This window comes from Carcharodon carcharias, chromosome 8 (assembly GCF_017639515.1).
Source record: "Carcharodon carcharias isolate sCarCar2 chromosome 8, sCarCar2.pri, whole genome shotgun sequence".
In the NCBI taxonomy this organism is placed as follows: domain Eukaryota; kingdom Metazoa; phylum Chordata; class Chondrichthyes; order Lamniformes; family Lamnidae; genus Carcharodon; species Carcharodon carcharias.
This window is the reverse complement of record NC_054474.1, coordinates 174,026,907-174,039,411: the sequence shown is the minus strand read 5'-3', so window position 1 is coordinate 174,039,411 and position 12,505 is coordinate 174,026,907. Positions and strand designations below refer to the sequence as shown.

The following is a 12,505-nucleotide window of genomic DNA, read 5'->3' as shown; positions in this document are numbered from 1 at the left end:
ATTTTCAATGCCTCCATTGTAAGCATGGTACTATAAACAATGCCACACAGACTAAGCAACTGGAGCCTTTTAGAAACCATACCATGGAATCTGTAAACAGGCACAATTAAACCCTTGCTTGGGAGTGGATCAACTTTTGAAACTTCCCAGAGGTTGCTGGGGGAATCACCCATACATAGGGTAGCACTCAAATGCTCCAGTAAACTGAAAGTCACCTTTAATTATATTTATGTAGTACTTAATTAGGCATGTGAAAATCTCCCCAAACAAATATTAAATAAAAACATAAGTGCTGGCACTCTCATTTGGAACAGAATAAAAAGATTGCACCAGAACTCCAAAAAAGGTAACTGACCCTATGGTTTAATGGTTAAGACACAATAGCACAATCAACAGAACACTAGCATTCCCACTGAGATTAAAGAAAACTGTTGACATCAGTATTTTTCACATCACATATCAGTTGTGACTCAGTTGATAGCACTCTAACCTTGAAATCACAAGGTTGTGGATTCAAGTCCCAGTCCAGGACTTGAACACAAAAATAAAGCAGACACTCAAGTGCAGTAGTGAGGGGGTGCTGAGCTGTTGGAATTGCCATCTTTCGGAACAAATGTTAAACAGAGGCCCCATCCCCCCCTCTCAAGTGGATGTAAAAGATCCCAAAGCACTATTTTGTAGACAAGCAGGGGAGTTATCCCTGGTGCCCTGGACGATATTTATCCCCTAATTAACATCGCAAAAACAGAGTATCTTCTGACATTGCAGTTTATGGGAACTTGCTGTGCACATATTGGCTGCCGTGTTTCCTACATTACAGCAGTGACTACACTTCAAAAGCATTTCATTGGCTGTAAATCGCATAAGGATATCCGATGGTTGTGAAAAGCATTATACAAATGCAAGTATTTTTCTTTTCACATTTTAGTAATGTTCTATTAAATGGCTAAGTTATTCTTAGATTAGCTTATTCACTACTTATCTATCCATAAACTTCCTGTCCTCAGCCATAAGCTGGTATACCCAGACAGCTGACTCTAAAAGCAAGGCCAATCTATTACAGTCCAAAGTTTACCCCAAAAATCTAAAGCCAAAGTTTCTGCTTGATGTAACTTTTATTATTCATCAAGCAATTCCAATTGTTCTGTTTGTATGATATTTTTTAGCCCACAGAGAAAAGAAATCTCTGCCTCAGTCTCTCCCCACAACCCTGCAGTTGAAAATTTGTAACACAGATTATTGCCCTGAAGAAGAGTCACACGGACTTGAAATGTTAACTCTGTCTTTCTCTCCACAGATGCTGTTAGACCTGTTGAGTTTTTCCAGCATTTTCTATTTTTGTCACAGATTATTGCAAGGAATAAAGGCACCGGTTCAACTAAATCAAGTTAACTTTTTGTACATGGAATATCTATGATGAATTGTGTTAGATCTATTTTTATATCACTGGTAAATGGCAACTAACCTGATCACAGACAGGGCAGATCATGCCTCACCAACTTCCTTAACTCTTTTTGAGATAATAGTCCAGAAATTCAGGTGCACTTTTCCTTGGGCGCACAGGGAATGCCATGTCTGAATAGTAAGGCCTGAAGTTCCTCTGGTATTGGAGCTTGAGCCTTCATTATAATAATGGAGCTGATATGGTATCAGAGCCAGCCAGTAATGAGTATTTGGTCAACCAAGCCCACTACTAGTGTTGCGTCAAAGCTCGGGTAAGTGAATCTAGAGTTTGCACTGAGCCGCCAATGTTCAGGTCATGGGCTGGATTCTGGAATGGAAGTAGAACCTGAAAAACGGGCACTGTGCGTGGACCAGTTCCCAGACCGTGGTATCCCGAGTGGATGTTGCTAATTCGAATGATGTAGCGAGTTCAAACTTCCAGAAAACCGTTGATGAAGTCTCAAATAAAAGGCTGTTACATGAGTTTAAATTATTGGATATCTGAGGTAAAGCTTGGAGGTTGATAAGGAATTGACTGAAAGAAAAGAAGTAGGGTAAACAGAAGGCCTGAGAAGTGACATCAGACTAGGAAATTATACCAAGCACAGTGCCTCAAGGCTCATGTTGGCACCACTATTCTTTCCAATCTACATAAATGACCTAGATTCAGAAACATATTTGCAGGTGAATGGGTAGAAGAGAGGGGTGACTCTCAATTTTAATTAAGCCACAAGGCAATACAGAAAAACCTTTACAAAATTCAATAGAATTATGACAGATAAAATTCAAGGGATTGCACGTTAGAAGAACAAAAATTTTAACTAATATTTAGTTTATAAATGATGTTTTACTGGCCAAGGAGAGTCTGATATCTCTAATGTCAAATCATTGTGATGCAGCTATCAACAAAGCAAAAAGAAGGGTGAACTGCATTGCCAGAGCAGTGGAATACAAGCCTGAGGTTGAATGGTGCTTTGGTCAGGCCATTCCTGGTGTACTCTATTTCTGTATGCCAAAGCAGAAAGGAAGCATGCAAGCCGTTGAAGTGATGCAAAGAAGGGTAATGAGATTAACCCCTAGTGTTGAAATACTGTATCAAAAGAAAAGGTTAGGAAAGCTCAGTCTTCTTACTCGATTAAGGAGGTAAATGAGAGGGAACCTTATAAGAAAAATCCCTGAATCAAAGGTAACATGTCCAATTATAGTAGTGTCCAGTGATCCTGAACCTTGGAGAATATCTAGTGCAGCCCCAAAATTTGGCAACACCCTCCTTCAATTGTGATCTTTTTGTATGATTACCCAGTCCAAATGAAAGTGGCTAGTTCAGACACAGGCTGACATTACTAATTCACTTTTATCTTTATTGTACAAATTGTGATGGGTCTGTTTAGGCCAACTATTTTAATTCAGTTAACTTGGGGAAGCCAGGAAGATGGACCATTAAAATTTAATGGAACCAAACTACTCATCACCCACTGTCTTCCCACAGTTCTGATCTTAACCTGCTCTTAGCAGGCAAGAAAGATCCTCACCAGTAGAGACTCAGGAGCATGATTTCAGATCTTCAAATATCAGGTGACGTAACTCTCTGATGACTCCTCTACTAAACCTGAGAGTAGAGTTATTGGTCCTTACAAAAGCCCAATTATGTCTATCATAGCCTATGACCCTGCTCAACTGGGTACCTTAAGTTGATGTTCCTCTCCTATGGTGCTTGTCTTATGTGCTTTGTTGCAAAGCCATGCTTTATATCGGAAATGATTTTATGGATTTACTAGCTGGAAACCACTGATTGAATTTTAAAGAGACTGAGGCAAAATTCCAGTGGCTTGAAACTGCAGATTCAAGCTAGCTGAATATTAGCATCACTGTAAATGACAAATTCCAAAGCCATTAAGTGGAGCCAACCTGTCTAGAAAACCTCAGCAGAGACAATTACCTTGAAGGAGTGAGAATGGGATAATCTCCTAACCCCTTCACAATATCTAACCACCTGGATGGGGACGATGTATTAGAAATAATCATCTCAGACAATGAACTCTGGTCGGTAAAAGAATTCACCCAGTCATAATCTAATCAAGTCGAAACCATCCACCTGGAATACACTAGCCATGACCATATTTAGGAACTGGGCATTTGCTGAGAGGGAGGATCATGTGAAAAGCCAGCTAACACTCTTTTGTGTTTTAAGAAACTGTTTTCTCCAGGCCAGAAACAGAAAAGATATTAAAGTGGCAAGGCTACTGTGTTGGCCTTCCTCTCTCTCCCCATCTATTTTTTATTCATTCACAGGATGTGGTCTTCACTGGCTGGGCCAGCGTTTATTGCCCATCCCTAGTTGCCCTTGAGAAGGTGATGGTGAGTTGCATTCTTGAACTGCTGCAGTCCATGTAGTGTAAGTACACCCACAATGCTGTTGGGAAGGGAGTTTCAGGATTTTGACCCAGCGACAGTGAAAGAGCTAGCAATATATTTTCAAGTCAGCATGGTGAGTAACTTGGAGGGTAACTTCCAGCTGGTGATGTTCCTATCTATCTGCTGCCCTTGTCCTTTTAGATGATAGTGGGTTTAGAAGGTGCCGTTGAAGGAGCTTTGGTGAAACTTGAAACCTGTCTGCTGTTTGACTATGTGCCACATGCAAAATTTTTTAAAGAGCTCAACCCAGCAAATGCTACCTCCAGAAGAACAGATAAATTGTCCATCTACATCTTTAAACCACCTTGACACCAAAACCAAAAAGACCATCGAGCTCAGCCTGGATCCACCCAAGTCATCAACGCATGAGAACCGTATAACTTTAAACTTATTGTATTTTAAAAGTATCAGTTAATCTATCCTCCCATTTTGTAACCTATTTTTGTATGTGTGAGCTTTGTGTGTGTGTGTGTGTGCCTGAAAGTTGGAGCGTTTTTTATTATTTTAAGTAGCACAACAAAAACCACCCTCTTTTCCTTAAAAAAAACAAGGAAATCTGTCTGTTGTCCTTTACAGTCATAGCACGTAAACAGTTAAACACTCACTGAATTGGCAAGCACATCTATTTTTCAAAAAACTGTTGCGGTCAAAGGAGGTGTGGGAAAAGAGAAGCCATTCCATCTTTTCTCACCTAATCGTACCAGCTTGAATTGAAAAGTGCTTCCTGCTCTTCCTCTTCCTGACAGCATACATAGAGGGAACAAAAACAAGCTCAGCAGGTCTGACAGTATCTGCGGAGAGGAACACAGTTAACATTTCCAGTCCGCATGACACTTCATCAGAAGTAAAGAGGGATTCTGATATGAACCCCTGTCATGCACCACGTTGTTCTGTCTTTACTGCAGCAAAACGTTTGGGAGGCACTATCCTTTTACAATGTAGAAGAGCAGCAAATCGATGAAGTACTTTTGTGTCAAATGTCTTACCGACCCTGACTTTACAGAGGATTAAAAAGCATTTTTACTTTTTTTAAGCACCTAATTTAATGTGGGCAGCTCGCATTATCTCAGATCAATACCAGGACAGGGTTTGGTTGAGGATCATTCTGTCATCATAGGGCGGAATTTTCCATCCCAGGACTAAGTGCCCCGTGACGGGGATGAGAACAGGGAATGTTTCCTGCCGTGGATTTCGCATTGTATCATACGATGCTAGCCTAATTAATTATGTAGTCAGGGGTTTCCTGACATTTTGCACAGCAGGGTGGGCTGGATGGAGCACATCCTGCGCTCACATTTGGGCACCATATCTAAACATAGAAACTAGGAGCAGGAGTAGGCCATTCAGCCCTTCGAGCCTGCTCCGCCATTCATTACAATCATGGCTGATCAACCAACTCAATAACCTGCTCCTGATTTCTCCCCATACCCTTTGATGCCTTTCGCCCCAAGAGCTATACCTAACTCCTTCTTGAAAACATACAATGTTTTGGTCTCAAGTATTTTCTGTGGTAAAGAATTCCACAGGCTCTCTGGGTAAAGAAATTTCTCCTCATCTCAGTCCTAAATGGTCTACCCCATATCCTCAGACTGTGACCCCTGGTTCTGGACTCCCCCACCATCGGGAACATCCTTCCTGCAGCTACCCTGTCTAGTCCTGTTAAAATTTTATGAGATCCCCCCCCCCCCCCCTCATTCTTCTGAACTCCAGCAAATATAATCCTAACCGACTCAATCTTTCCTCATATGTCAGTCCCGCCATCCCAGGAATTAGTTGGGTAAACCTTCGCTGCACTCCCTCTATAGCAAGTACATCCTTCCTCAGGTAAGGAGACCAAAACTGTAAAACTGAGGCTGGACATCAGCTCATCCACAGTTGAAGGAGAAGATCCACCTCCTGGAAAGTCCTGAAGTTAGAGGATCCACATTGTAGATGCTTACCCACTGCTGCGCATGGTGTTCTGGGGTCTGGTTCCTGGAGGCTTCTACCTTTCCTTCCAATCTCCGCTGCCTCAGGCCGCCTTGCAGGTAAGTCCAATATGTATATGCAATATTTGTCTTCGCATTCCAGACCGGTGTGATATCACACGTACAATCGGACAGGGGGGAATGATTCAGGTCGGCCCTCATCTGTATCCCATTAACAGTGTGATACTATTTGGTTTCTATTGGTTCCCGCCAGCATAAAATATTTCCACTCCAGCTGCATTGTTCCACCCCTGCTGACCATTAAACCCACCATGAGGGTGGACTGGAAAATTCCACCATAAATGCACCAAAAGCTCTTCATTGGAATACCAGTTCTTCCTTTGGATACAGTGCCTTCTCAAATAAAGTTAAGGACCCTATGGGTAGACTGATAGAAGCAGAGACCCAAAATTATGCTTATCCAATTGACTGTGCCTCCTGTTCAGGTGCTCCTGGAGATCCTATACTCAGGAAAATATGCCCTAATGAATCCAAGGAAGTGACACTGATACTGAAACATGAGTAGAACATATGTGTAGAACTGTGTTTGGTTGTGGTGACTGGCAAAAATAGATATACAGGGTGAAAAAGAATTATGTAACAGCAACAACAATGACCTTTTAGGCCATTCAGTTATGAAGAGAAATGACAAAAATATTTCCAAAGGACAGAGAAGATTACACTGCTCCAGATCTGAAACCAATTTCTAATGCAGATTTCACTTTCGTTTGCCTGTGGCTTTTTTCTGTATTCATGTATACATGTGAATGCAAATACACCAAGAATAGTTGAGCAATTAAAATCACAGTGATCAAGAGGTCAGAATTAGAATAGCACAGGTGTCTCTGAGGGTTGTGGGGCTAGGGGAGATTACAGAGATAGGGAGGGGCAATGCCATGGAGTGTTTTGAAAACTAAGATGGGGATTTTAATATCAAGACATTTCTTGACCGGGAGCTAATGTAAGTCAGTGAGCATGGGTGTGATAGGTGAATGGAACTTAAGACATGGGCAGCTGAGTTTTGGATGACCTCAAGTTTATGGAGGGTAGAATGTGGGAGATCAGCCATGAGTGCACTGCAATAGTCAAGTCTGTAGGTTACTTGAATCTTAAAGGATTTCACTCAATGATCAACTCATCTGCAATCACCATGTACTACAAAATACTCATTTTCCCAGCAGCAAATTATCATCCTATCATTTAAGGGTAGTCTGTGCTTCCACCAACATTTAACCCTGAGAAGCAAGTCAGGATACCTTTGACTCAAAGCTCTGGATCCTCTGCAGCTATGGCTTTTAGCACTTCAATGATTTTGTATGAGATTGGGAAAACTGTATGGAATTTCAGGGTTATAATGAGATGTATACAGCCCCCACCAGAAATATCAGCACATTGGCATATTAAAGCAGTCATTCAGGGCTTGGATTGACCTTGACATTCAGCAACACAGCATTGATGAAAATTTCAAGGATTGTTTTAATGCAACGCAACATTTCCTTGCAAAGAAGCAGCATAATGGAGGCTGCAGAGAAAGACCCCCACACCCCTCCCAACCCCATGCAGCAAGGGAAGAATCAAGAGGAGCTGGATTGTCATAAAGAGCTGGCAGCTTGAAAAAATTGTGCCATTCTGTTACAGGAGGCCTTCTCATAACTTGAAAATGAGCCACCGCATTAACAGTCCTTTCTACATCTTAGCATACACACTGGACATATGTCTGCAGCTAGAGTTTTCCGTCTTTAATTCAAGTCACAAATCTGCCGTTCATACCCCTTGATCCTTCCAGACCTTGTCAAGAACACACTCTGCATAAAGTCTGTATTAGTACCACATTTTTAATCTCCATACGTTGTGTGTGCCTGTGCCTTCCATTTTTGAACAGCGCTTTGCCTAAGTAACACTGGCGTTGAAATTAATCCTTGATGTGCATGTTTTCCAGACAGAAAATGAGGGCTAAATTTACCAGTTTTATAGGCCTGGGATATGTTGGTTCTGAGATGAGCACAGATTCTTAGCTGATTGGGAGATATAGTTGGAGCTACTTCTCCTCTATAATAAATGTTTTTTGTGGTGGCCAGGTACCCTGGGATGTTTCAAATCCTGTGTTTGCCATTTTAGCAACTCTGCACACCAGGAATTCATAGCGTTTCGAATATAGTTATGGCACAATTGGTAATTGTATAATATATCCCCATCATTTGTATCTGACTAAAAATATGAAAGGCGGAAGTATGATACACCCAATATCAGTTCCAGTGGAACATCATGTAGGTGAAATTAGATGGACAGAAGCTGTCAGATTCTAGGCTCAAATTCCATCTCCAGCTACTCCAGAGTGCCGGTGTAAATATAGATGTGTTATTTTAAAGGACAAGAAGTTCACTTTGCCTTTAGCACAATAGTATATGTATGATGCGAGAAGGATGAAACTACATTTGCAATAATTGGTGAATTTGCCTTTTTATATACTTGCTACCGAGGAAAATAACAAAAATTTCAAATTAAGTTAGCAGATTTGAGATTGTAATACATGACTGTGTTATGGACAGGAGGGGAATTAATTTAAACAGCCCTAGTTTCTCCTCTTGATTTTAAAATCCTCATCTTAATTTTCAAATCCCTCCATGGCATTGCCCCTCCCTATCTCTGTAATCTCCCCTAGCCCCACAACCCTCAGAGACACCTGTGCTATTCTAATTCTGACCTCTTGATCACCGTGATTTTAATTGCTCAACTATTGGCCATGCCTTCAGCTACTTAGACTTTAAGCTTTGGAATTCCCTCCCTAAATCTCTCTACCTCATTTTTTGCCATTAAGATACTCCTTAAAACCTACTTCTTTGACCAAGCTTTTGGTCATCTGAATATCTCCGTCATATTTAGTTTTAATACACTCCTGTGAAGTGCCTTGGGATATTTTATTATGTTAAAGATGCTTTATAAATATAAATTGTTGTAGTAGATAGTGGCATATAATGGAGAACAAAATATTGTGTGGATATAATTAGTAACGCCTACATTTCTGGTATTCTGCTGTCCTGTAAAATTGCACAACACTCTCACACCGCTATTGGTTGTCCATTGGGAGGGAGATAAACTGTGATGCTGAAGCATACAAGCACATCACTTGCTTCACGCAACCATGCATTGCTGGTTAGCTGATAATCACAATATTCCCAGTGGCAGTTTGAAATGACCCTGATGTACAAATGTAGAGTGCATTTGTGACCTTAGCATCCACTAACAAGCAGATCGGCAACCAGACTTCACCTATATTGCCTTTACTAATGTATCAAAGGGCATATTTAGTGCCCTCACCTCAGGCAAGTTTGGAGGCAGGGGAGCATTTAATCAGGCTAGAGCCTGATTAAGTGGGGACCCAACCAACTTCCTGCCTCTGTCCCAATTAATTCTGGGGCAGGAAGGCTCGTGGATGGCCTTGTTGCCCTGATGCCAATTGAGGCCCTTAAGTGGGTAAGTAATGCCCATTTAAAGGCTTCATCCTGCCGCCACTGATATTCAACCAGCAATGGGCAGGGCAGTCATGGGGAGCCGGAAAAACAAATCCGTGCCCCCTGAAGGATGTGGGGGAGGACCCTTATTGATCAGTACCTGATCAAGGGACACAGCATTGGGAAGGGAGCAACCCATGTGAGAGCCACCCCCTATCCTTACTTCCAACTGCCCTTCTTGCCCCCTTAGGTGATCCCATGGCCCACATCCTACCCTCACTCACCTTTGGTCTCAGGTCCTTCATTGACCCTGGGCTTCTGATGGTGCATTGCTGGCAGCTGCTATCAACCCCCAGTGGTGCTGCCTGCAATGGAGAGCTGCTTTGACAGGCAACTCTCAGTGGGCAGGATTTCTGCCCTTGGGGTCCTTGATAGAGTTGCCAACCTTCCAGGATTGGCCTGGAGTCTCCAGGAATGGCCTGGAGTCTCCAGGAATTGAAGATCGATCCCCAGGATACTGCTGAGCGCAACTCTGGAGAAATATCATTGGGGCCTTAAAAAATATGTTTTTTGTCATTTCCTTTGAATATTTCTCTTTACCAGATATAAAAATATTGAAAATGGGAAATAAAGGGTTGCTTGGCTAACAATCAAACATCATCCAATTGGGTAATGAGTCTTTTTGTTTTCCAATTGGTACAGGAAGGCAGTACATCACAAGGATGGATGTGATAGCTGACTAATGGCTAGAACATTGGAGCAAGGCACGTGACGAAACCTCCAGGAGTACGTACAATCACAGTTGGCGACCCTTGTCCTTGATTCTGGAAAAGGCCCACCACTGGCCAATTAAATATCTTGGAGTCACTTAATTCTCTAATGCATGGCCCTTTTCAGTTCTCCAGCAGGCGAGACCTCCATTACCTGTATTAAATTTCACCCAAAGTTTCCAGCAAAAAAGTTCCCTGTTTGATACCTGCCATTAAAAATTTGGGGTCCAAGAAGAGACTACAGAAACTTAGTGTTTACACTGGCAAAAGAGCAGAATGAGATGGCATCTTTCTGAGGTATTCAAGATCCTTAATGTTGTCAAAAAATTGGAACCTAAGAAACAGTTTACCATGGTCCCAAGAATGAAAGGGTATGGCGTGATATTCAGAAGAGAAGTGAATAACAAATCAGATAAATCTATTTCACGCAGGAAAGGGAAGTGGCCTGCACAGGGAGGAAAAGGCAGCTGACACCATCAGTAATTTTAAGAGGATGTCCAGCAAGCATGTAACGAGAAAGTTAATTGAGAAATAAAGGTAATGAACTGTACATTCTGCTTTTTGGTCTTGTACATTCCTATGTTCTCAAACAAGAGAATGTATACGCATCCCTGCCTGTACATTGTAGTAGGGAGGTACCAGTAAGTGGGGACTGATTCCTCAGGTATTGCCTGATCTTCCCAGAATTCCCCAGAGCTCTTCTTCTTTGTTGTATGTTAGTTGTGACTAGCTGAGGAACAATTATGGAGACATAGATATATCTGAACAGTAACTGTTTATTGGATGAACATAACTATTTACAGATGTACAAGACTACATGTATCGGGGGCTAAGATCTCACACTATATATTTTTATAAAATAGATGTGGATATCCTCATAGCTAATTTCTAAAATTAAAAACTGAACAAAACGGGCTATATGGTAGTATCGAAGAAATTCGCACCTCCTTATCTCTGGAAGAGACCCTAACGAGCCATGCGGGCTGCAGAAACAAATTCAAAGGGAACTATACAAACCCAAGTGGAGAGGTGGGAGTCATGTGACATGACCCCTTCACCCCCCCACCCCCTAGCTGGTGGAACCTGTAATATTGCCTTATGTATCTGTAAAGCTCAGTCTGCTATCTTTCTATCTAACTAGCAGCAGCACAGAAAAGGGGGTCTGTACAGGTTTGAATGCGTGGCCCCCATTACACTGTTTCTACTTCCGAACTTCTGCACCATCACCTACAAGACCATCTCTTCTTGTCATTGTTGAAGTCAACTCTACTAAAAAAAAAAGTGAATTATCCAGTATCAGATCATCCTGCTGACCTTTGTGAAGGAATACACCATTGGACTTTGATTCTGGACTCTGAACTCACTGAAATAATCATCCTTTTCTCTGTGGTTTCTGCCCTCTAAAGCTTTCTTTCTCTATCCCTGTTTTGCTGTGTGAGTGAAAATGAGGCAACGTTGCTTCCCTCGTCCCGTGTTGGAGCGTATGCAAATAAACTAACCCTTTGAGTTCACCCTAACGTGAGTTTGCTGTGGGGTTATTGATAGAAATTGAATCACACCAAAACCGAAGGGTTGGGAAATATGTCACCCCTCATAAAGGAGGAAGCAAATCAAAAACACCTTTCTGTTTATGAACAGGTGGTGAGAGGAGAAATCAGGGCTGTTTAAATTAAACCCCTTCTTGTCCATAACAGCAGGTAATATTAGTCTAAGCCATGAGCTTTCTCCTTCTAGACTCTTGGTCATGTGACTCTCTTACACTATCATGTGGGTGTTTCTCCAGTCCCACAAATTAACTCTTTCAGCCCAAAACATTTTAATACTACACTCTTCTTCCTCTGAAAAACAGAGATCAGGAGAAATCCCAGTGGGAAAGTAATTACAGTACCTTGGTAGCAAGAGAAGGAAAATTTGCAACACTGCAACTATTAGCTCAGTACCTCTTTGTGGCAACAGGGGACAAAAAACAAGTCAAAATCTTAAGTGATGACCCAACAATGTTGCACTTTCAGTACTCTTTATTTTAAAAGATGATTTCCATGCTGAGTACTTTACCTAGCAACCCTGAAAATCCAATTTATCAGAGCAGGTAAGGGAAGCATCATGAAACAGAGTAAATCATAGGAACCTGCAAATGACATTATGCACTAATCTACACTCCATCCACCCTCAAACTGCCAAATGTTTTCTGTAACAGTTCAGGCTTCTTTGGAGAATCACAATGGAGACAATATAAGTGGAGATGTGGTGCAATGTGTTTTTTGTGAGTGCGGTGGGAAACAATCCAGTAATGGAGTCTTGGGTCATTAGTGAGGTCAGCACAGGTCCCTAAGTGACTGTCACCTTTCATTCATAATGGCTTCTGTAAATACAAAGTGAACTTTCAAACTCTCAACATGCATCCACTTCTAAATCCTAAACATTCATTTCTCAATACAACTGATGTTGAAGATTAAAC

At 41.6% G+C, this 12,505-nt stretch overlaps 1 long non-coding RNA gene across 4 annotated transcripts in view; it reads left to right on the top strand.

Moving 5' to 3' along the window:
- Positions 1 to 11,564, top strand: part of LOC121280886 — a 34,206-nt gene extending 22,642 nt beyond the window's left edge. For 3 of the 4 annotated variants that reach the window (XR_005943744.1, XR_005943746.1, XR_005943743.1), the window contains 2 exons: positions 5,683 to 5,885; positions 9,980 to 11,564. This is a non-coding gene — a long non-coding RNA (uncharacterized LOC121280886). Of the gene's footprint in view, positions 1 to 5,610; positions 5,886 to 9,979 lie in introns of all 4 variants that reach the window. The other variant, XR_005943745.1, reaches the window with a different exon arrangement.
- The last annotated feature ends 941 nt before the right edge of the window (positions 11,565 to 12,505 follow it).